This window comes from Trichosurus vulpecula, chromosome 4, assembly GCF_011100635.1.
Source record: "Trichosurus vulpecula isolate mTriVul1 chromosome 4, mTriVul1.pri, whole genome shotgun sequence".
NCBI lineage: Eukaryota > Metazoa > Chordata > Mammalia > Diprotodontia > Phalangeridae > Trichosurus > Trichosurus vulpecula.
In genome coordinates this window covers 53798808-53825282 of record NC_050576.1, presented here as the reverse complement: position 1 = coordinate 53825282, position 26475 = coordinate 53798808, and the positions used below count along the sequence as shown (strand labels likewise).

Below are 26475 nucleotides of genomic sequence, written 5' to 3'. Positions count from 1 at the left end.
GCCTTTTGACTGAATCCAAGTTTTATAGAACAAATCCTATTATTAAAAGGACCTAGAAGGCCACATGTGACCTTTGCAAGCCTGTTAAGAGCCTTTTGCTTGCTGATCTTATCATCTAGTATGTTAACTTTGTGTCATGGGAAAATTGGGTGACCATACCATCTATGCCTTATTCCAAGTTATTGAATAAAACAAATGTTTAACATCACAGGGATAAGCACAAATCCCTGGGATACTCCCCTCTGCCTTGATTTTGATATTGAACCATTAAAAGTTACTTTATGAGTTAAGTCATCCAACTAGTTGTAAACCCTTCAGATTGTATTATCACTTACTGTATTTCCCCATGCATAAGACCCACCTTAATTGTGGGGCCCAAAATTTGAAAAAAAATGTATTACATAAAGTTATTGAACTCAAGTTTTGTTCATGTGCTCATACCTTTCAGGCATCTTTTGGGCAAGTCTGGTGCGTGTACACACGCTTAGCCCATTCCGTTTCATGAACCTGAATTGTGTCCTCCTTTGAAATCAGTAACATCTTTTTCATCAGCAATTCTTCTTGCCTCATGCTGACCCATGGGCACAGGAATTCCAATTGCCCTTTGCTCTTCAATCCATATCTTCAATTCCCTCTCTAAATAAGGCCATTTTGCTGACTTGTGTCTCATGGCCTTCTTCTGCCTTGGCGTTTTCAGTAGGGTTTCTTCTTCCCGAAGCCAGTCTCGGATTGTTTTCTCAGTTGGAGAAGGACAAAACTTACCTTCAGCAGGATGGTAATCATCCAGCAGGATGATTTCCATTCACTTTTGCAAATTGGATCACTTTTAATTTGAATTCAGTACTGTACAAAAATCTTTACTGAGCCATTTTTGGGCAGAATGTGGCAAAAGGTAACCTACAATACCGGTAACAAATGCGAAATAATGCGAGCAATGACATCAAGGGCGAAAAAGCAGGAAATGCAAGTAAAAAAATCTATAACCACTGTATAAGACAGTGCGCCCAGTTTTTAGAGCACAAATTTTTCGAAAAAGAGTGTGTCTTATACATGGGGAAATATGGTAACCAAACCCTCTGTCTTTCATTTAGTGATAATATAAAGGTCTCAGTATGGGAGCCTAAACATCATCATACTTGCTTACTTGCTAGCCCCCATATGGAGGCTAGGTAAGCTTGCTTCCAGGCATGCATAATGGGGCCTCTAGGGAAGAGCACTTTTCATACTTCTCCATTCTCTCTCTGAATTAGGGCTGGGCTCTGGGGTAGGCCCATTGAATAATCAACACCTGATATTTACATAGAGCTTTGAGGCTGACAAATAACTTTAAATTTATTGTCATATTTCATCCTCCCAACAACCTGTTGAGCTGGATAAGAAGAAGATTATGATCCAAAATACATACATCTGTGCATACATTCTCTCTCTATTTATATGTATGTATATATACATATATATACATATATCTATATTCCATTCACACACACACACTCACACACACACACACGCACACACACACACACACACTTCTACTTCCAGTACAACTTACACTTTGGCTTTACACCATGCAGGGCAGAGTGGGGTAGTTTGTTTGCTTTCTAGTAGATTTCTCTGAATTTAGTTGTATAATCAGTTGGTCCCAGTTGTGTGGGTGCTGGGCCAGGATATCCTGCATTCCACTGGCAAAGTGGGAGGGAGCAGAAAGAAGAGGTACTTCAGTGGGAGGACGGTCAGTGAAAGTGGAGGAGGGGAGGAGATTCTCAGGTAAAAGAGAAATTCTCACTCCCTCCTTTAGAAGAGCTTTATGTCCTCTGGAGTGGAACGTGTTAGGGTTGGTGGGACAGATATATACTTCTAGCCTCTGAATCTTGATGCTGCTTGGAGTCCACTGTTCCCCAGCCTGCCATGAGGGGACTGTGGGTGCCCAAACCTGTCACCACCACCAGCTCTGTGCTGCTCTGGATAACACTGTTGTGTCCAGGTGAGTCTCAGCTTAATGGAGCAGAAAAATGGGAGTGCAAAGCCAATGGGCCAATTCTAGCTCAGGCATTGTTTAGGGGCCTAACTTGGGAGGAAAGCATGAGTGGGGAAAATGGAAAGAAGGGGGAGGGTAGCAGTGGGAAGGGGCTAAACAGAACCAGTTCCTTAGAATCAGGACAGAGGGAAGATGCTAAAGTTGCTGCTCAGTCCCATGCCAACAAAGATAATTCTTCCAGCAGACTCTTGCTTGGGTGTCATCTGCTGACCTGATAGCTTTTCTTTCTCCCTCTGATTGTGGCCTTCTCTTTGAGAACCTTACCCTCTCTATGGCATAAATGGCTCATAACAACGCAATGTTAGACAGACATCTACAGAATAGTTCTATTTTAATAGCAACAGTGGAAACAAATTGCTTCAGTGAAGAGGTGGTTGAGGGTGTTTCTACTTTTCTGGCTCAAATCATGAAAGTTTGGTATTGTTTCCTCACTCTCCTGTGTCTAAAGCTGGCTTTCCTTGTTGAGGGAAGAGAAGTGTTTATCAAGGGAACCAGGGAATAGGCAGAACCCCAATTTCAGTAATTGAAGAAGAGCAGATTAGGAGGCTTGAATAATTATATAATAGTGTTTATTTCCTTCAGATGTATAGACACTGTCTGGAATGGAAGGCAGTGGTGGTGAGGTAGGATGTGTACACATGGTGGCCCCACAACATGTTAGTGCAGTTTTAAGCTCTAAGCTCTGGCCTTACATCACAGATTCAGAGTTGGAACAACCTCTGTGGTCACTTGGATGCCTCCCCTTCTGCTCCCATTTTTTAGATGGAAAAACAACAACAACCCAAGGCCAAAGAAGCTGAATGATTTGCACAAGGTCACAAAGGTAGCAGAGTCATCATTTGACCTCAGGTCCTCTGACTCCAAAGCCACACCATGCCTCTGATTTGGGGGCAAATTCCTCTTCTTTCCTCTCCATATCTCCCTATCACATTTTAAGTTTAGATGAGATATTTCAAGAGTGTATTTCCTACCCCACCAAGGCCAAAATGCACTCTAGAGGCTCGAGGCCTGCCCACAGTGGTTGATAGCAGACAGTCGTCTCCACTCCCCAAATGTCATACTTGTGTCTGGACAAATACTTGGGTGTTCCTTGGCTCTATCAAGTCTAGCCACCTTTTCGTTCACCTCAGTGCCCTGGGGACTCTGTGACCCCTGGACACATTTCAGTAATAGGACAGAAGCAGAGAAATGCCTAGATGTGATCATGGGCAGTGCTTGGTTGTGAAAATGAGGAAGAGTCAAGGCTACAATAGAATTGTAGAGCTCAAAGGGACCTGAGATGCCATCCAGTCTAGTCGTCCTATTTTATAGATGAGACTCAGGCCTTGGGAGGACTCAATATCTAGCCCAAGGTCCCACAGTTAGTAGATGGCAGAGCCAGTGTTCCATAAATACTTGGTAAATAAATGGACTTTATTCCTCGAGATTACACTGCCCTGTCTCCTGACTTTCAGACCAGTTCCTCTAAGACACTCGGCTGTCTGTAGTTCTTCCCATTTTCAGTCCAGTGCTAGGGAGATGCTTTTCTCATAGCATCCTGCTGTGTCTTTCTGTCTACATGGGGGGAAAGTTCAGATTTCCCTGCACCTTCCCTCTGTACAATCACTGAACATCTAAACGTCCCTGGCCTTATTCCCCTGTTCAGGCGAGGATCCAATTCTGTCTTTGCACTAACAATAGCTAGCATTTGAATGGCAGTTTAAGGTTTGTAAAAGGCTTTACATGGACCATCTGATTTGATCTTCACAGCAAGCATGTGATGTAGGTGCTGTTATTGTCCCCATCTTACAGGTGAGGAAACTGAGCAGACTGTGCTAAGAGACTTGCCCAGGATCACATGGTTAGTAAGTGTCTGAGGTCCAGTTCTGAGCTCACATCTCCCTGCCTAGGCCCAATGTTCTATCCACTGAACCACCTGGTTAAATCCTGACTACTCACCAATCCTAATGCAGCCCCCATGGCCTTTCCTCGTTCTTTTTTCCTTCATTCTTAAAAATAAATTAATTATTTATTTTTAACTTTAAAAAAATTTGAATTCCAAATTTTCTCCTTCCCTATTACCCCTATCCTACCCACCAAGAATGCAAGCAATACATTGTGTCTATGTGGAATCATATAAAAATATTTCTGCATCAACCATGTCACAGCAAAAAAAGAAAACAAAAAATTAGAAAATGAGAAATTATACTTCAGTTTGTGCTGAGAGTTCATCAGTTCTCTTTGTGGAGATGGATAACATTATATTCATCACGAATCCTTTGGAATTGTCTTGGAATGTTGTATTGATCAGAATTGCTAAGCCTCACAGTTGATCATTGTTACAGTATTGCTGTTACTGGATACAGTGATCTCCTGCTTCTGCTCACTTCATTTTGCATCAGTTCATATAGGTCTTCCTATTCCCCTCATAATTTCTTATTTTTTTTATAATTTAATCATTTATCTCATCATTAATATGTTGAAGTTATAACTTTAAACCACTACATATATTCTCTTAAAAGACAAGATTTTACATGAAAAGTCTGTTCTCATGGTAAATATCAGTATTATTATTACTTGTTACAACCAAATATAACAGTTTTAAATTATCATATTTTCATCACATCACTTTAAAAACCCAATTCACATATATCAAAATTCAGATTAAATTTACTTCTCAAATTTCACAATCTAAGAGAATTTTAGAAATATAATGCAATTTTAGAAATATTGAAATAATAAATTTCAGATGACATCAATTGCATTTCCAGATTATCACACATAGAAATTATTCACCTTATTACTTTTGGTATTAAAAAACCACTTCTAAGTTAACAATGACAAAAAATAATGTTGTTTCTAACATATGCCAGTCATGATGTTAAGCACTTTGAAATCGTTACATCATTTTGATCCGGTAACAACAACCATTATTATTTTCCCCTTTACAAATCAGGAAACAGGTCAAACACAGATAAAATACAGTTTTGTAATTGGCACAGAGAATTGTGGAGTTTACCAAGAGCAGAGGCTTTTCTTCTCTCCCCACAGTTGCACAGCCTGGTTGTGGACTCGAGGGTGGTCGAGTAAAGGATTTGGGAAAGGGGAGAGAGAGGGACTAAGGAGTGCTGGGAAGTTGTAGAGTCCAGCACCTGAATTAAAGGTCCAAGGAGTCATTGAGGAGAGGGATTTGGTGGATAAGAAGGAGGGTCCCTGAGGAAACTTTGAGCCTCCTAATATGGGTTGCTCAACTTTGGGACACTTGGATCAAAGCTCCAGGTTTTGGTGGTGCAGGAGCAAGGACTTGGGGATTTGAGAGGAGAGTGTCCTCTGCTTGCCTAAAGGTGTGGGTGCCCAGGGGTCCAGGGCTGTTGCCAGTGGAGTCCCCGATATTTCTGCTATGCCTCCCCCCTTTTTTCTTTTCCCAGGTGGGGGAGGGTAATTCAAATTTCCTACCATTACTCTCTTCCATTATCTGATCTGGGATGAGAGGAGTTTACAAGAATCCTTATGGCTGTTAAAAGATAAGCATTGGAAGGGGGTGTTTTAGCATGAGTGAGAATCCCTGGAGTGATCTACAATGTCAGGAGTTCTCTCCCAAAATTACAACTAATCAGTTTCCAAACTTTTTTTTATTGTTGTATATTTCATCACCAATATTCTTTATTCTCCTTCTTGAGCAATAGGTCAAAACAATGATTGTGATAATTAATAATAATAACAATAATGGCTATTATGGATTTCAACCTTTGAATATGTTGACTCATCTGATCCTACAACAGCCCTGTAAGTTAGATGTTATTATTACCTTCATTTTACAGATGAGGAAACTGAGACTTAGAAACTGTGAATTGATTGGACTAGGAATTCCCCCAGTGGTAGACTCCCCAAGGTAGAGCAAAAGCAGCCTATCATTTACAGATCTGGAGAGCTGCAGGCGGATCAGAGAAGGTCCGTGGCTCATGCCTCCCAACTCAGGGAAGTGAAAGGTCTCTTGAAAGATGTGATACTTGATCCAAACCTTGTAAGGGAGCAAAGGGCTGGTTCTTTTCATGCTTCTCTTGATTCTTGTGTTTGAAAGTCAAATTTTCTATTCAGCTCTGGTCTTTTCACTGAGAAAGCTTGAAAGTCCTCTATGTTGTTGAAAATCCATATTTTGCCTTGGAGCATGATACTCACTTTCCTGGGTAGGTGATTCTTGGTTTTAATCCTAGCTCCATTGACCTCCAGAATATCCTATTCCAAGCCCTTTGATCAATTAAAGTAGAAGCTGATAGATCTTGTGTTATGCTGATTATGTTTCTACAATACTCAAATTGTTTCTTTCTGGCTGCTTAGAGTATTTTCTCCTTGATCTGAGAGCTCTGGAATTTGGTGACAATATTCCTAGGAGTTTTCTTTTTGGGATCTTTTTCAGGAGGTGATCGGTGGATTCTTTCAATTTCTATTTTTCCCTGTGGCTCTAGAATATCAGGGCAGTTCTCCTTGATAATTTCTTGAAAGATGATATCTAGGCTCTTTTTTTGATCATGGCTTTCAGGTAGTCCAATAATTTTTAAATTATTTCCCCTGCATCTATTTTCCAGGTCAGTGATTTTTCCAATGAGATATTTCACGTTGTCTTCCATTTTTTCATTCCTTTGGTTCTGTTTTATAATATCTTGATTTCTCATCAAGTCACTAGCTTCCACTTGCTCCAATCTAATTTTTAAGGTAGTATTTTCTTCAGTGGTCTTTTGGACCTCCTTTTCCATTTGGCTAATTCTGACTTTCAAGGCATTCTTCTCCTCATTGTTTTTTTGGAGCTGTTTTCTTCAGTATTATTTTTGGGTCTCCTTTAGTAAGTCATTGACTTGTCTTTCATGGTTTTCTCGCATCACTCTCATTTCTCTTCCCAATTTTTCCCCTACTTCTGTAACTTGCTTTTCCAAATCCTTTTTGAGCTCTTCCATGGCCTGAGACCAGTTCATGTTTTTCTTGGAGGCTTTTGATGTAGGCTCTTCGACTTTGTTGACTTCTTCTGGCTGTATGTTTTGGTCTTCTTTGTCACCAAAGAAAGTTTCCAAAGTCTGAGTCTGAATCTGAGACTGTTTTTGCTGCTTGGCCATGTTCCCAGGCAACTACTGGACCCTTGAGTTTTTCGTTGGGGTATAACTGCTTGTAGAGTAGAGAGTACTTTGTCGCAAGCTTGCAGGGCTCTGCTGTTGTTTTCAGAGCTATTTCTGCACAGCAAGCTCTGCCACACCAGCACTCCTTCTCCCCCAAGAACTGCCAACCCGGACCAGACTGAGATCTAAGCAGGCTCTGCACTCCTACTCTGATCCTCCACTTAATTCCTCCCACCAGGTGGGCCTGGGGCTGGAAGCAACTGTAGCTGTAGTTCTGTAGCTGCACCACCTCTGCTGTTCCCAGGGTGGTGGCCGAGCTGCAAACTCCTTTCACTCTGTCCCCCCAGTTTTTCACACTAACCTTCTCTGTTGTCTTTGGTGTTTGTGGGTTGAGAAGTCTTGTAAGTGCCACAGCTCACTGATTCAGGGTGCTAGGACCTTTTCCACTGTCTCCTGGTCTGGTTGGTCCAGGCACAGCCCATACTGGAGTCTGCTCCCCTCAGCTCTCAGTTCCGTGCAATAGACCTTACCCAGAGACCATCCAGGCTGGCCTGGGCTGGGGCCCTGTTTCCCTCTACTATTTCATGGGTTCTGCAGTTCAGAATTTGTTCAGAGCCATTTTTATAGATGTTTGGAGGGTCCTGGGGGTGAGCCATAAGCAAGTCCCTGCTTTCCAGCTGTCATCTTGGCACCGCCCCCTTTTTGCCTTTCCTAGTTGTTAAGAAGCATAGCCAGTAATATGGAAATATATTTTGCATGATTTCACATGTATAATTGATATCACATTTCTTGCATTCTCAATGGGTAGGTGAGAGGTGGAAAGGAGGGAGAGAACAGAGAACTCAAACTTTGGAAAAAAGAAAGAATATTACAAATAAATAACAAAATAAAAGAAAAAGAAAAAGCATAGCCAGATACAGCCAGTCCCCCAGAGACTCTCCTTCCTTTGTCCTTTGTCCTTCTCCCTGTTCCTGAGCACTCTTAGATTAAATCCCACTCTCAAGAAAGGATTTAATTCAATAAACCCATTTACACTGAGGTGGGAAGATGTTTGGATTTTGAAAGGGAACAAAGTTTTAAGGCACTGGAAGGTCTCTGATGGTGGCATTTCAGACTTCCCTGAGCAGGCAGTAGGTGATTTTCTTATCTGGTGGAGGGGAGGGGACTTCCAATGCCCCTGGAATCACTCTGATCCCAGGCAGCTCTGAGGAACACTGGGGAAAGGCTGCACAACAGGCCTCTGTGGGTCCCAAGCCTGGCTAGTGGGAGTTCTGGTCTAATCTCTGCTTTCTGGTCTCTTGCAGCTCCTGCCATCAGGAGGAATGGTAAGTTCTGTATTGAATGTTGTCTTCTTTTTTCTTAAGCACCCTCTGCCCTGCACTTCCTGAACATTGATATCAGTACAGTATAGGATATATCAGTACAGCCAGGACAGTAGCTCCTATCCTCACTGGAGCCTTGCACCCACCTGATTAAAGGCAGAGTGAGACTTTAGTGCCAGCACTGAAGCAGTTGTCGCTGAGATAACTCTCTTCTCCCAGTAACTTCTACCCAAAGCTGTTTGTTCCCCTTTCTACTGCTAGAGATTCAACCCTCTTCCTCAGGAGCCTGTTCAGTCATGTCTGACTCTCCTTCTCTAGTGTGTCTCCATTTTACAGATGGGGCACTGAGGCAAATAAGGGTGAAGTGACTCACTCATTGTCACACAGCTAGTAAGTGTCTGAGCCTGGGTTTGAATTCAGATCCTCCTGCTTCCAGGCCCAGTGCTCTATCAAATGTGCCACTTAGCTACTCCAGAAATGTGTTTTTCAGTTACAAAGCCACAGGAAGCATATACCCTCCAAACAGGACTAGTCTGCTTAGGTGTGTCCCCATGTTTTTCTGTGTTTGAGTGAATTGTCATTGTTCAGTCTTGTCTACATCTTCACAACATTTGGGATTTTCTTGGCAAAGACACTGGAGTGGTGCCATCCCTTTCTTCAGCTTGTTTTATGGATGAGGAAACTGAGGCAAACAGGGTTATGGGGCTTGCCCAGTGTCACACAGCTAGTAAGTGTCTGAAATCTGATTTGAACTAAGGACTTCCTGACTTCAGGCCTGGGGCTCTATCCACTGCTCCACCTAGTTGCCCTTGAGCAGTGTATATCCCATTTCTTGTGTATCCCTGGGCTTGTGTGTGTTTCACTACCTGATCCATGGAAAGAAAAGTCTGCTATCTACTTGACTATCTTTTTGACTTCATTATTTAACTGCTCCAAGCCTCAGTTTTCTCATCAGTGAAATGAGCCAGTTGGACTCACTAGATAATCTCTATGGTCCCTTTCAGCTCTAAATCTTATGATTTAGGATCAAATGACAGAATGTGTGTAAAATGCTTAACACTGTACTTGGCACACAGTAGGCACTTAATAAATGCTTGTTTCCCATCCCCACTCCCCTTGGCATGTCTGGATTTTGTGTGTCTGTGGTTGCTCTGAGGTTGTCAACATAGTTGATGGGTCATGGATGAGAACTGGGAAGGGTCATCTAGTCCAACTTCCTCATTTTGCAGGTGAGGAAACTGAGTGCAAGAAAGGTTAACTGAGTAGCCCAAGGTCACACAACTAGTAAGTAGATAAACCAGAATTTGAACACCAGGTCCTTGAATCCAAAGTCAGCATTCGTTCTCCTGGCCCAAGTGATCTATAAATGTCTCTGTATGTGCTATAAATGTCTGTGGGTCATGTCAAATCAAGTCAGGTATTTATTAAATGTCTGTGCCATCACAGAAAATAATGATTGTTGGGGATACAAAGAAAGGCAAGAACATTCCTTTCTCTCAAGGAGTTCACACTCTGTGGGTGCTGCTGTCAACACCATGTTGAGAATATGCATTGTGCATTGTACATGTGTCTGTATCTATTATCCTTAGATCTTGGGTCTCTGTATTATATCAACTAAGAGGGTTGGAGAAGGAGGTATTGGGGGCAGATTCAGATGCTTTGATGAGGCTTGCAGCTAGTAGGAGCTGGAGTGCCTGGCCTTGGAATGGAGGCAAATGGGACCCTTCTCTCTTCTCGCAGGAAGAATATTTCCTCAATAAATGGATCCCTTTCCTTCCCACAGAGCCATACTGATCCCACAGATTTTTAGGGCTTCCCCTCGATTTTGAAGATTGAAGTTATAGATCATTCACTCTTCCTTTCCTTGGGATGGGTTCTCTTTGAGAAGATGATTCTTTACTGTTTTTTGTTCTGGTGGTTGGTTTTTACCAATCAGATGGGACCTAGGGGATCCTTAGGGAGCTGTTCACCCTTCTGGAAAAGGCCCTGTGGCCTCATGACTCAGTGTGGCATCAGTGTGTGAGAAAGCTGCCACCAGCGTTGACCCAGCTCTGACTTTTTGTCCACTCCGCAGCCCTCTAAACATCTACTGTGTGTGCACTATTCTATTCTCTGTGTCTGTTACTCGTGTCCTCCCCTCACATCTGGGATTTTGTGGCTCCTTGGATACTCTTTTTCTTCATTCCCCTCTCCTCTCTACCCATCAGGTCCCCTAAGAGCAGTAGTGACCGTGGAACCCCCATGGTTCAGTGCTCTCCGAGGGGACAGTGTGACTTTGACTTGTGAAGGGCTCCAGACTCCTGGACAGAATTCTGTTAAATGACTCCACAATGGGTCAGTTCTCCCCATCTATGGGGAATCCTTTAACATCTCACCTGTCAACGAGGAAGGCAATGGGGAATTCCAGTGCCAGACAGAACTCACTGCTCTCAGAAGCCCTGTGCAACTACAAGTCGCTAGTGGTAAGTGAAGGCTAAGGAGCCTGGGATAAGGTGGAGGGGGAGGGGAAGAGTTGAAATGTGCTTACAATACGTCCTGGAAAGGGACATATCCTGGCAGTACTGATGTCAAGAGGGTGGGCAGAAGAGTTCCTGAGAAATTCGCAGATTATTTCAATTCTCCTTTTCACCATGCCCCTTCTGAGGTACAAATTTAGCTTGTCTTGTTCTAAGTTTCTCTTAGTGACCCTTTCTATTTTCAGTACTCATTTCTGCCAGGAAATTTCCCAAACTCAGCCCCCCCAACCCCCGCAGCCAATGACCAGGAGACCGGGGGCCTATACTTAACCAATTAATAAGTATTTATTAAAGGTCGATCATATAATGAGCACTGGAAATACAAATACAAAGAATGAAACAATCCTTGGTCACAAAGAGCTTACATTCTAATAGGGAGGTAACAAGTAAGTGTAATAGATATAGAAATAGTACATATATATACCTTATAATGATAACATATACATGTATGGTACATATATACAACATAAATATAAAATTAATAAGTACATATATTATAAATACAAGGTGTTTTGAAAGGAAGGTTGCTTGCCGTTGAGAGGACCAGGAAAAGCTTGGTGCAGAAGGTCTTGCCTGAACTGCATCTTACAGGAAGAGAGGGTCTTTATGAAGGAGAGATGAGGAGGAGCTGCATTCCAGGCATCTGCCGTGGAGATGGGGGTGGGGTTGGTGTGTAGAGATGCATGGTGGAAAAGCCTGGAGTTAGAAGCTGAAGGTAGCATTTGAGGAACAGAGAGAAGGCCGCTTTGGCTGGGTGGTCAAATCTAAGGGGGGGAAGAGTCATGTCTAGTGAGGCTGGCTATGTTGTAAAGGCCTTTCACAGCCTACAATGGAATTTGCATTTTTCCCTAGAGGCAATGGGGATTCTAATTGGAGTTGGTTGGGCAGTAGAGTCCCATGGTCAGCTCACTATTCTGTACTAGCATCCCCTGCAGGCTGAGAGTTGTGACCCCAGATTACACAAGACCTCACATTCTCTACAATGTTTTAGGCCGCAGCCTAGTTCTTTAATTCCTCCCAAGTTGCCCAGTGTTTGTCTTACCTGCACATTCTCCCCATTTCTTGGGCTCTGATATGTGGTAAGCCCTTTGGATTATATGTGGGCAGATAGGGTGTATGGATATTCAAGGAGTACTAGGACCTCTAGTGTGAGGGTTTGCTAAATCCATCTCTGGGCTGTTCATCTACCTTTGGTGTCTACTTGGTACTCAGCTCTCCCCTGTGGTTCCAAGAAGCTGTAGCACGTGCAGTGGTCACCCATTTGGACAGAGTGGTTACTGAGGCTGAGGGTAACACACTGGGCACAAATCCACTGGCAAGTTGCAAGGGCATTTACCTGTAAGGGCAAGCAAAGTGGAACTTTTTACTGATTTTTTCTTTTAGAGTGCTTCTCAGCACTAAGGCAATCAAGTGCCTTTTATTGAGTCTTGCTTTCCTTTGCAGGAAGGCCCACACCCTTATGCTAATTAGGTCAAGAGAGGTGTGAAGCCCTCAAGAGTTGTGAAGCTCTCTGGCCCTGAAGAAATGTATATATACTCTGAGGTTAGCATTTTGTTTGGGGCTCACTTATTGCAAGAGTGTTGATGTGGAGACTCTGGGTAGCCATTAAGGAGACCCCCGCCTCAGCTTTCAAAACCCAGGTATTGGTGCTTCTCTCTCTGGTACCTATGTATATAATATCTTGGCCAGAGAGATAGAAATCTGCGTGTAGATTTGTGCTATTTTGCTCTGTTTATAATTTCTCCTTTTAATTCCTGTTTGTGTTTTCTCTGAAGTTCAAAGTGCTGACTTTTCTCCCAGAACCAAGTGAATGATATATGCATGTTTGAGTAAAGTGGGATTATAAAGCCCTTTAAGTTGCTTTCCTTAGAAAAGCAGATCAAAGAACCTGTGCTAGCAGCCCTCCTGTGTGCTGTTGTTATTGGTTTTAAACAGCCACAGTAGTAGCAAGTAGCATTGTTGTTACAAAATGGCAAGAAGCATTATTGTTACAAAATGGTATAGTTGGTAGGATCTGAAAATTAAAAGGAAAGTATAGGGGTGGGATAATTGTTTGTTTCCCTGTTGTAGTAAGTATGATTCTGTGGAGCCTGGAACAGGAGTGGAGAGCTTCTTATATGTGGAGCTTGGCTTTCTCAGAAACAGAAACTTTGGTCAGAACCCCTGGAAACTACTGTCAGTCAGGAACAGGCAGAACTTGAAGTGTAGCAGTCCTGCTGAGCTGAGAGAAAGGAGCAGGAGCAGCCTGTATGTGAATCCAGGCAAGAGCTGGGAGCAGTTGGCCCACAGAGAAAGAGACTTGGGACTTGAAAGTTCGACCTAGGGTCAAGATGAAAAGAAAACTTTACTTGGACACTTTGTATTGACTGAGGAGATTGTAACTCGTTGTGACCTGGGGATGGATGGTATTTGTATTTTCTGCCACCCCTCAAGGATGACATGTTGTGCTAGGGAAGACCCTGGCCTGGGACCCCCTGCTTGTGTAAACAAGTATTTTGAGGAAGGCTACTGAATGATGTTTTGCGTAAGGATGTTGCTATGAATATTATGGTTCAGTTTATTGAGCAATGATATTTGCTGGGTGGGTGTTCTGAGAAATGCTATAGGGTATCCTGAATGATGTTTTATTTAAGACCGTATGGCCCACCTTAGTAATACGTTATTATGTGATGAGCTCACAAAGTATAGCGCCTCTATTTGTTCCAGGTCCATGGCCATTTAGGTTGTAAGGCCAAGGATCCTAGAGGGGTGGAATGTAAGGGCAAGAAAGTGGGACTTTTTATTGTTTTTCCTTTTAGAGTGCTTCTCAGCACTAAAGCAATCAAGTGCCTTTGACTGAGTCTTGCCTGTGTTTGTAGGAAGGACCACACCCTTTTTCTAATTAGGTCAGGAGAGGTATGAAGCTCTCAAGAGGTGTGAAGCTCTCTGACCCTGAAGAAGTGTATGTATACTCTGAGGTTAGCATTTTATTTGGGGCTCACTCATTGCAAGAGTGTTGAGGTGGAGACTCTGGGTAGCCGTTAAGGAGCCCCCATGACTTTGAACACCCAGATGTTGGTCCTTATGTATGTAATGTTTTGGTCAGACAGAATAGCAAATCTGTTGATTTGTGCTATTTTGCTCTGTTTATAATTTCTCCTTGTAATTCCTGTTTGTGTTTTCTCTGAAGTTCAGCCTTAGTAGCAATTTAGATTTGAAGATCTTTCTCACCCATTAATAGTCCATGTGACCCACTTACATCACAGGAAGCCTAAATTATATGTGGTGGGAGGACCTTCCGAACAGGAAAAGGAAGTTATGTCACAGGAAATGCAGAGAGAGAGATAGAGAGAGCAGTTATGGCTGGTAATGGCCACTGTCATGATAGTTAGTGCAGAACAGACTATACTGAGTTTGTTTTGGGGAAAACCCCAGCAGGGGGTCAGAGAGGTTTGGGGATGGTGAGGCTCCATGTTGTCATATTGTGTAGTGAATGTTTTACTGCTCTGACAGATTGGATAAATGGCTTGTGGGATCTGGTTCTCTGGTGTCTGAATAAACGGTTTACTTCTTCTACCTTCTATGTGGACAGTCTCATATACTTTGTGATACAGAACTACATAGGCATTTTTACAATTATCATCTACATTATTATCATTGCCTTACTCATACATCAGGGTGCTGACTTTTTCCCCTGAACTCAGTGAAGGATATATGCGTGTTTGATTAAAGTGAGACTATAAACCCCTTTAAGCTGCTTTCCTTAGAAAAGCAGATCAAAGAATCTGTGCTAGCAGCCCTCCTGTGTGCTGGTGTTATTGGCCTTACACAGCCACAGTAGCAGCAAGTAGGATTGTTGTTACACTACTCCAACTATATGAAGACTTCTGCCAGTGGAGTGGATGGATAAAAACACCTTGTTCCAATGGACATGAAAGTGGCTGAAGCAGGCACTGTGGAGTGCTTAGAGCTTGGTCAGAGATCAAAGATGCCAGGGTCATCCACTATATCCTGGGCTCTTGCCAGTCGTCCTACCTTTTGTCTTGCCATGGGACTTTCATGACTCTGGAAGTGAGAGTGCATATGATGACTTTGTGCAACTCCACCACTCTTAAATTGAATTCACCCCTGAGCTAAGACATCAACCTAAGATTGGTGCACTTTGAAAAAAGTACCAACAACAACAATAACAACATGTGAGCAGATTCTAGCAAGTGTCATTCTACTCATCTCCTGGCCAGGTTCAGTGACTGGAATCACTGTTCAGAGTCAAGGTCTGCTTTTTTTTGTCTTTGCAGATGGCAGGATGTCTTAGATGGCCCAAGGCTCTAGGACAAGCTGAAATGTCCTGAGCCAATGGCATTTGTGTTTCTTTCAGATTGGCTGCTGCTCCAAGTAGAGAGATTAGAATTCATAGAAGGTGACACTATGACCCTAAGGTGCCACAGTTGGAGTAACAAACCTCTGCACAAAATCACATACTACCACAACAACCAATCCTTAAAGTTTCACAATCGGGCTTTCAATTATATTGTCCATCAAGTGGACTGTACTCATAGTGGATCCTACTACTGTCAAGGGAACATATGGCATACTACCCGTGTATCTGCAGCTGTGGTTATCACTGTCAAAGGTAAGAAGACTTGGCCAAGGCATTTGAAGGGAACAGACAGATACTTTGGACTGAGGTTATGTGGTTCTTATGGGGAGGACAAGGAGATGCTACAAAGAGAGAAAAGGAATAATCAACATTTAGGTAGCATTTTTAAGTCCAAGTTTTTCATACATGTCTCATTTAATCTCCATGAAAAATAAAACCAACCCCCAGGCATTATTATGACTGATACTATCAATTTAAAGGTAAGAAATTAAGGTTCAGAGAGGTGTGACATCTCCATGACAACACAGCAGCAGGGCCTGAATGAGGGTCTTCCTTATTCCAAGCCCAGCACCATATACGCTGTGTCATACCACTCTTTCAATAATTCCAGTTGAGTCAAAGAGCCACGGAGAGTCATGGCAGTTCCACTTTGTGGCAATCAGGGCAAGGTTTTTAGCAGTGCTAGTCAGAGGTCCAGTCCCTCTATGCTCACCTCCTTTGGAGAGCACCACTCCCAAGTGATAAACTTTAAGAAGACAGCTGTTCAATGACTCTTGAGATGATCCCAGAATATCAAAGGAACCCCATAAATAGGGGGAGATGATCATCCACATATAAAACCTTTAAAGTACTCCTCAAAACCCACAACCTATCCTGTACCATCTTCCAGGCCACCTCTTTCAGGATAGTTCTGTATCCAGGTAGAGACTGTGTAAGACTGCGCAAATGGCCTCTCCTTGTAAGAGAGGCCTGAGGAGTGTTCTTTTCTTCAGGCTCTGGGGGTCCTCTACAAGGTTATGAGTGAAGGGCTCCATCAGTAGAATGAAGGAGCCTGGATTGAGTCAACAAAATACATACAAGTACTTATTAAGTGTCAGGTTCTGTGCTATGTTAGCCTCTGTGGATGCAAAGAAAGAAAAAAATAGTCTCTGACTTTTAGGAGGTGACAATCTAATGAGGGAGATATCATCCAAGCAACTCAGTATAATCAAGATATATAGCACCAGTTGGAGCTCATCTTGGAGGAAAGGTAGTAGAATTAAGGGGGACTGGGGAAGGCTTCTTGCCAAAGGTAGGATTGGAGCTGAAACTAAAAGAAGCCTAGAAAACCAGGAAGCTGAGACTAGAAGCATGCTTGGCTACTAAAGATAAGTGAGGAGTAACTGGGAAGCCTGGGGTGACTAATTTAGCAATAATGGAAGGTAAGGAGGGAATAGAGGTAGGGAAGAGGAAGTGCTGTTTATCTTGAGATCTCTCTCTCCTGAGGGCAGAAGGGAAGATGAGCACCATGAACATGGTTATAATAACATTGGTCCTGGTGATTCTGATTGGTATAATTGCTGCTGCTACCCTGTATTTCTCCAAGCCAACCTATTAACCAGGTGTGTGGTTCCCCTTGGTTTCTTATATAATGTGCTCTCTTCTTGGCCAAGATCCCAACCTTGTCCTTCCTCAGACGCTGGATCAGTACTATTGTTTCACTGGCCTAGGGAATCCTTAGCCATACACATACGTACAACTGCAAGATTCTTTAACACAGCAGGGGAGTTCTTTTATTCCATAGATACTGGAGTCAGGAGCTTGGGGATGGTCCTTTACAAATCTAATAAATAAAAAGTATCACAATTTATCACATGAAAAACCTAATTTGATGGAGAAACAAATATATTATAAGAGAAATAGTAAGTAACAGGGATAAATATAGTCTCTAAGACCCCTTACAATCTAGACTGAGTGACCTCTGAGACACTCCCCCAACTATTCCACTTAGTTATCAGCTTTCTCATCTCTTTGGAGAATCCTCTAGACTTAGTAATGACCACTTCCTTTTCCTTGGGCTGGAATTATCCCAACTGCATTCTTCAATGGTGCCCTCAGTCAGACGGGCTGTGGGGGAGGGTGTGGAAATGGGAAAGCAAAGTTTGCGATTTCAGAGGATCACAGATTAAGAGAAGGAAAGGACCTAACAAAGTCTCCTGACTTTACAGATGAGGCAACGGGAGTCTAGAAAGGTTAAGCAGCTTCTCTAGGGTCACACAAATAGAAAGGGGAAGAGACAGAACTACAGTAGTCCTCCACCTTCTAATCTGGACTCTTTACACCACACTTGGCTGCCTTTCTCTTTCTCCCCATGCTTCCAACCAGATTTCCCTGAATAACCTGAGTGCTAGATGAAGGGGCCTCCATGCTTTGGAGATGAGCTCTCAGAGAAAGTGGGAGTCTTAGTCTCTCCTGGCAGTGGGATGGGGGAGGGATAGAAGGTGGTAGTGGCTCAACCACTGTTGGTTCTTGGACACAGACATCTCTCCACATGAGGTGAGGATTGGTGCTTCCCCATCTGACCCATCACCTCTCCTGGCTTGAGATGTGGAGTACAGAAATGCCAAGGTCTTTGTGCTTGTTTACCTCCCATTGTCTCAGAAAGTATCACATTGAGTGGTATGTGATGGCATGAAGGGGGTGTCTGTTTTTCCTTTAATCGAACGTTTTTCCCTGTCCTTGGTCCTGAGGTTCATGATTCTGTCTCATTGTCTCACTAGCCTTCTGTGTGCCCTGCCTTAGCTCTCCCAAACAATCCTAAACACAGGGAACAAGGAGAGAATCTCCCAGAGGAACCAAGTGAATACAGGTAGCCCTGTCATTAACTGCCCCAGTGTATGGTGGGACACACATACACCTTGCCCTATTTGATACTGCAAGGTGGACTGGAGGCTGAAGAAAAGGAGGCTTGTGGAAGCTCAGCAGAGCTGCAAGGAGGGCAGAAGCTCAGCTCTCTTAGTCAGCTCTATACCATAGCTAGGACAACATTGGAGTTGGGGAGAAGTGAAGATATTACATGGCAAAGCCTATACAACCAGGAGTTCAGGACAGTGCTTCTCAAGAAGGGGAGTAAGAGGTATCTAGGGCTAGTATTGGACTCTTAGGAGCACTGTGAGGCCTGTTGTGAGGAGAAGGCAGATAGTAATATAAGTTAATTCTTACAGTAACCCTGTGAGTTAAATATTTTTTTAATTTATTTTTAAAAATTTTTTAATTTCTATTTTATTTTTATTTATTATATAATATATTTATATTACAATTCCTATATTATATATTATATTACTTATTATAAAATGCCTTCACTCTATTATTTCTTATCCCCGTCTTCCAGATGAAGTAACTGAGATTCAAAGTGGTCATATGATTTGCCCTAGATCATAAAATCACTGGATCAGAGATCATTTAGTCCATTCCCCTCATTTTACAGATGTGGAAACCATGGCCCATAGAAGTTAAGTGACTTGCTGAAAGCCACATGGTGATAGAGCTCTGCTTTGACTCCAAATCAAGCCTTCTCTCCAGTACACTATATGCAGATCCTAAGTGGTAGAAGCGGGATTGAAATCCAGATCTTCTGGGTTCAAATCCAGTGTCATTTGTAGAAGACAAAGATGTTCAGCTAAGGAGAGTGAGGAGTCAGGGCTCTGGAGTGGAGGTGTGTGACCAACCCAGCAGCAGCTGTGGGGCCAGGAGGTAGGGCTAGCTCAGGGAAGGAATCTGGTCACCTTGCTCTTGGCTTGCAGAAAGGGCCTGAGAAAGGGCAAGCTTGGATCTTTTTTTTTTTATTGTAGATGATTGGGTTGTACTTTTTAGCTTCTGTCAGCAGCAACAGCATCTCCAGAACTTTATAAATGCTTTAATGTAACAATGCTTGTGGATCGCATCTTTTCTTTACTTTCACAGCCAACACTCCTGATGAGACAGGAAGGACTAAGGGAACTGTGTTGCCTCAGCTCCTTCCCCTCACACTGTACCCCTTCCTCTTTTCCCCTTTCTTACTTAACTCCTATGTTTCTCTCTTGCTCCATCTGTTCTGCTCTACACATCCCACCTCCCCAGGTATTCCTCATCTCCCTGTTTTCTCTAGGTGGACATTTCAGTGTCTTATTCATCTGTAAAGTATACAAGTGTTAAGATATTAGGAGATACCTGGGAAGCAAGTGGTGCCCTAAGCTGGAATTAACAACAATCCTTTGTGCTCAGCCTCTGGATGATCTCACTCTCTGGCAAAATCATATACTTCTTGTATTGCTTTGACCAGCATCAGATGTTTCCTGAGCTCGGACAAGTTTTAGTCATGAAGTCTCGCTATGAATTAAACTCGTCATGTTGTTGTGGTAACTCCTCTCTGTCAGGGTTACAGCTCACTGCACAGCCACTGGTAGAAATGTTGAGAATTGGCCACACCAAAGCGGGTCCCCAGTAGGGACGGGGGCCAGGGCACTTGTGTCCTTGCTTGTAATTTGTTTTCCTCACTTAAAAATTAAACTTCTGTTTGATTCCTAACTCTCCTGTCTCTGGTGTGCTCTGTTCAGCTCTGGCCACTCCCAAGTTAGAAGCTGATTCCATGCAGTTAACACAGGTAATCCTGAGGAAGAAGTATCGGGACACTCAACTTATCAGAATCACCCCTAGTGGTGACCACCTCTATCCCTCATCTGGTGGACCTAAGGCTGGAGACCAGCAGCTTCCTGAACCAACTTTGTCATTCCAGGAAAATGGATTTGAAAATCTCTTTTGCAGTTGTCTGTGTGAATCCTAAACTGCTTTCAAAGACTTGAAGGCAATTGACTGTCAGTGTTTACACTGCCTGTCTCTGCTACCAACATCTACCCAATCCAAATGACTTTGTACCCTGAATTGCTCTTGCACAGTACTCTGGACAATCCCAAATGTCTGGGTCCCTTTAGAGCAACTGCTCTGCCCCCTCCTGACACTGCTCCCTCCCTAGAGGCAGTTTTTTCTTTCCATAGGTGTCGGGGCAGGGGCAGGAGGTGGCTGAGCATGGTTCCCCTTAGGTCAGGATGATCTACAAGAGATGAAATAGGGTGTCTCTGTGCCTCCAATCTCCTTGTCCCACCTCTAAATAGTTCCTGGTTTGTGTTGAGATGGAAGGTGCTGGGACAGAAGACAGTGGGCCTCAGGCACCTGTTCTGTCACAGCCTGCTTTTGAAAAGTCTGGTGCCTTATGGAAACCTCTCTGGCTTTTACATTAGTCTTCTCTGGCTGTGCTCTCCCTTGAAGCATTGTAACAACCATGTTGCTAGCAGCTGCTGTGGAGGTGAAGGTCCAGTGACAAGACCAACAAGAAGAGCACACAGGAGGGCTGCTAGCACAGGGTCTTTGATCTGCTTTTCTAAGGAAAGCAACTTTAAGAGGTTAATAATCTCACTTTAATTAAACATACATATATCATTGCCTTAGTTCAGGGGGAAAATTCAGCACCCTGAACTTCAGAGAAAACACAAGCAGAAATTACAAGAAGAAATCATATAAACAGAGGAAATAACGCAGAGAAATCAAAAGACAGACCTCTCACCGTCTGACCAGGATGTGACATACATAGTTACCAGAGAGAGGGGCACCAATATCTAGATTTTCAAAGCTGGGGGCAGGAGGGTCCTATGGCTACCCAGAGTTTCATCTGGCCAAATCACCAATACTCTTCCTATGAGTGTACCCCTGAAAGTAAAATGCGAACTTCACATCTCATATACCCTGTTCAGGGCCCTGAGGGCTCAGTGCCTACTTAGCAAAAGGGGTGTGGGAAAAGTCTTTAATCACTAGTCCCACATCATATACAATTTTTCCAATCAATGACTCTTGATTCAAACAAAGGCAAGACTCAAAGACACCCCATTGCCTCAGTGATGAGAAGCACTCCAAAACAAAAGACCCCACTTTGTTTGTCATTACATTTGAAAGGCAATACTCATCAAAGGTACTTGATTACCTCAGTGCTGAGAAGCACTCCAAAACAAAAAACATAAGGTCCCACTTTACCTGCTTGGTTCAAACAAAGGCAAGACTCACTAAAAGCACTTGATTGCCTTAGCAGTCCAAAAGAGAAAATAGTAAAAAAAATAAAAATAAGTCCTACCCTTCTTACCATTACAAGCATTTAGGAAGCCTCAAGAGGAGTAAATGCCCCTGAATTACCACATCACATTCAACATTGCCATAAGAACCTCATTGCTAGTGCAGAGACCTCAGTGCTAAAGGTTTGGGGGCTCAGTGTGAATCTGGACTGTAGTGGGCAGGAGGCAGGTAAGACATCCAGGGGATTAGGAAAGAGGTATCTGGGAAAGGGGTCAGGGAATGTCACTTGTAATCACTCCTTTCTAAACATGCATTGTTCCCTTGGGAGGTGGGCATCTCAGTGCTGCTGTTCTGGTTGGGACCCAATCTCTTTGCTCAGGGCAGGTGGTGTGGGTTGGGAGAGGGGCCTCAAAGGCATCCTGGGATGAGAGGTGGCATGGTGCTGGAGAAGGAATCCTGGAGCTGGGTCTAAACAGTGCCTCTTCTGCTTACTAGTAATATGATGATGGATAAATCAGCTCAGCTGGGGCCTCAGGTTACCCATCTGCCAGAAGAGAGGCTTTTACCAGATGATCTCAATTCAATTCCATCATGCTCATTAAGCATTTGCTGCGTATCTCTGGCACTTATTGTCTATCAGGAGGCTATTATCTTTGGCTTCTGAATACAAGGACAGCACTTCTTTCATTCTTCCACTCATTTCTTCAGTCTTTTCACTGGGTGAAGTTAGGGATATACATTCTGTTTCCTCAGAACGCATGTTTGATTAGTGAAAATGATTTTTATTAAGCCTTTTATTCCTATGCTTTCTAGAGTTTTTCATAGGAATGGATGCAAGATTTTGTTAAAAATTCTTTTCTGCCTCTGTTCATATAATCATATCATTGTTCTTATGTGTATTAATGTGACTTGTTGTATTTATAGTATTCCTTACATTGAACCAACACTGTTTATGTTAAAAAATTCAGTCTAGTCATAGTATACAATCTTTTTTGATATGTTATTGCAGTCTGCTTGCTGTATTTTATTTTAAATATTTCCATCAGGGTTCCTTGGGGATATTTCTCTGTAGTTTTCTTTCTCTTTTTTGTCTCTCCCTGATTTAAGTATCAAGACCATATTTGTGCCATTGAAAGAGACAGAAAGGGTGTCTTGTTTTCTCATTACTGCGAACAGTTTGTGGAGTATTGGAATTTATTATTCTTTGACTATTTGATAGAATTCACATGTAAATCGATCAGGCCTTAGAGTTTTTTCTTTGGTAGTTCATAGGTTTTTCAATTTATTTTTTCTGATATTGCTATTTAAATAGCCTATATTAATCTGTATACTTTGTATTTTGTAAGTATTCATCCATGTCCTCTAAGTTATCAGTTTTGTTCATATATAATATATTCCCAAATATTTTATAGTTTAATCATTTTTTTAATTTAGTATTTTATTTTCCCCCATTACATGTAAAAACAATTTTTAGCATTTGTTTTTAAAACTTTGAGTTCCAAATTCTTTTCCTTCCTACCTCTCCACCCTCCCCCCAACACACAATGAGAATGCAAACAATTCGATAAAAGTTATACATGTGTAGTCATGCAAAACATATCCATAATAGTCATGTCATGAAAGAAAACACAGACAAAAAACTTCAAGAAAAATAAAATTTAAAAAGATATGTTTCAATCTGTATTCAGACACCATCAGTTCTCTCTCTGGGGATGGATAGCATTTTTCATCATAAGTCCTTCTGAGTTGTCTTAGGTCATTGTATTGCTGAGAAGAGCTAAGTCATTCACGGATCATCATCTTACAGTATTGCTGTTACTTTGTACACAGTATATTTCCTTTTGCATTAGCCCATATAAGTTTTTCCAGGTTTTTCTGAGAGTATCCTGCTTATTATTTCTTATAGTACAATAGTATTCCATCATAATCACATACTACAATTTGTTCAGCCATTCCCCAATTGATGGGTACCCCCTCAATTCCCAATCCTTTGCCTCCAGAAAAAGATCTGCTATAAATGTTTTTGTACATATGGATCCTTCTGCTTTTTGTTTTTTATCTATTGTGGGATACAGACCTAGTAGTGACATTGCTAGTTCAAAGCATATGCATGGTTTTATTCCCCTTTGGGCATACATAGTTGAAACAGTAAGGCAATAAATCTAATTGCTATTACAACAGTTCAAAATTGCTCAACAGAATGGTTGAATCAGTTCACAACTCCATCAACAATGCATTAATGTCTCATTAATATCCCTTCCAACATTTGTCACTTACCTTTTCAGTCCTATTAGCCAAGCTAATATTCTATAATCATTTTGAATAGTAAAATAGTTTTTCATAATTTTCTGTATTTCCTCTTCAATCGTTGCAGCTTTTCTTTTTTCATTTTTCACACAAATAATTTGGTTTTCCTCTTTTTCTTTTTAGGGTCAGATTAGCTAATTATTTAATATGGTTTTTTTACTCAAAAAATGAATTCTAGGTTTATTAGTTAGTTCAATGGTCTTTTTACTTTCAGTTTTACTAATCTCTTCTATAATTTTGAGAATTTCTACTTTGTTGCCTGAATGGGGATTGTTCAAGATTATTGGGTTTTGGGGTTTTTTTGTTACATGCCCTTTCATTAATTTGTTCTTTCTTTCTTTTGTTGATATAAAAGCATTTAGACATATAAATTTTCTTCTAATAACTACTTTGGCTGCATCCTATAAGCTTTTGGTGTGCTGTCTCATTATTATCATTTTTAATGAAATATTCTCTTATTTCTATCATTTTTCCTTGGCCTACTGCTTCTTTAGAATTAAGCTATTTAGTTTTCAGTTACTTTTCAGTTTTTTCCTCAAGGTCCCTTTATTGAAAATAATTTTTATTGCATCATCAGTAAATTGTTTACTATTTCTGCTTTTCTACATGTTTGGTGAAGTCTCTGGGACATAATATGTACTCAATTTTTGTAAAGGTGTCATGTGCACCTGATAAATATATAATATCTTTTCTATTCAGTCAAACAACAGGCATTTATTGAAGCCTACTAAATGCCAGGCACTGTGCTAAGCACTAGGGATACAAAGAAAGCCAAATGGCATTCCTGAAAGAGTGTTAAAAGGATTTTGCTGAGCCAGTTTCTAATCTGAGAATGATGAAACAGCAGGCCAGAGACAAAGTGCCACTAATCAGGTAACCATTTAATTAGTTAGTTTCTTTATGAGCAATGGATTTGCAAATCACAATTCTGTTGATCAGAATTCCAAGTTGCTGAATTGAAGACAGAGATTATAAACATAGTTCACAATGGGAAGGGAGAGGAGAAGGCAGATTACAATGTTTTCCATGGCCAGCGTGGTTCACCATGACAAACCCACAAATGGAAGACAATACAACAATTCTGGAGTCCAGTGGGGGCAATATTGCTCGAGTTCTTGGGAGTCATTACTTGGTAGGTTACAGGACCAGAGTTCTGCGATGGGAACAGGTTCTACAATCTTAGATTCTCTTCAGTTCAGGTACACAGGCAGTGATTGTGAGCATTGTCAGTGTTAAATTGATCATTTTAAGCTGCACTGTAAGCTCTGACTCCCAAGGCAGAGAAGCAGTTCTTGAGAAAACTAAATTATTAGTGTATTTAATACACATAATCCCCTTCTCAGGAGTTTATAGTCTAATGAGAGAGACAACATGCTAAAAACTACATATAGGTGAGCTATATTGAGGATGAATAGGAAACAATAAAAAGAGGAAAGACATTAGACTTTAGAGGTGTTGGGAAAGACTTCTTGTAGAAGATGGGATTTTTAGTTGGGATTTAAAGGAGTCCTGGGAAGCCAGTAGACGGAGATGAGGAGAGAAGGCATACCAGACATGAGGGACAGGCAGTGAAAATACCCAGATCCAAGAGATTGAAGGTCTTGATTCAGCAACACCAAAGAAGCAAGTGTCACTGGATCAAAGACCATGTGGTCCATTATACGATATGATATAAGAAGACTGGAAACATTTGGTGAGGAGAAACAGTTGTGGAGGGCTTTGAATATCAAACAGAGGATTTTTGTATTTGATCTTGGAGGTGATAGGGAACCATTGGAGTTTATTGAGAGAGAGAGAGAAAGAGAGAGAGAGAGAGAGAGAGAGAGACTGTGTGTGTGTGTAGTGGGGTCAGGGTGAGGGGATGACATGGTTGGACCTATGCTTTAGGGAAATCACTGTGGTGGCTAAATGAAAGAAAAACTGAAATGGGGAGAGACTTGTGGCAGTCAGAACAACTAGCAGGCTACAATAATCCATATGTGAGGAAATACAGACCCGTACCAGGGTGTTGGCAATATCAGATAAGAGAAGGAAACATATTGAAGAGATGTTGCAAAGGTGAAATCTATAGACCTTACAACAGATTGGATAGGGAGGGTGAGAGAGAGTGAGGAGTTCAGGGTAACAACTAGAATGTGAGTCTGGGGAACTGGGAGGATGCTGATTTCCTTTACAGTAATGGGAAAGATTGGAAGGGGTGAGGGTGTAAAGAGAGTGGTAATAATATTCCCATTCCATAATCACCAGAGACCCAACATCTCTAGTTTTTTTCTAAAATTCTATAAACAGCTTTAATTTCTTTCTTGTAAATCTTTTGCTTAGATTTATCTAGCTCTGAAAAGTGTACATTACATTCTCCCACTATTATCATGTTGCTAACTATTCTACATCTAATTTAATTTAATCTAATTTAAGAATCTAGATGCTATGCTATTTGATGCAAACACATGTGGCAGTTGAAAGATGAAATGACTGAGGAAACAAAGGTACTGTCTTCTGAGCATATCAATAAATTAAGCAATGCAGGCCAATTGTTCAATAAACCAGGACCAAACCCCTTCCTCAGCCTGGGGCGGGACCCTGAGTGCAGAGAGAGAAAGACTTTTATACATTAAAAGCAATTAATCAAATAAGGACAATTAATTAAAAGGAAACAACATAACATTAAGAAATCTGATTTCTAATTGGAGAAAAGATAAGGGAATTTCTAATTTGGGGGAGGGGAGAGTGAATAGGTGAAATTCCCCCAAGTCAGAAAAGAAGATGTCCC

General features: G+C 41.8%; 1 pseudogene; it reads left to right on the top strand.

The window, feature by feature from the left end:
- Positions 1 to 1781: 1781 nt before the first annotated feature.
- Positions 1782 to 19994, top strand: LOC118846719 (annotated as a pseudogene).
- Positions 19995 to 26475: the final 6481 nt, after the last annotated feature.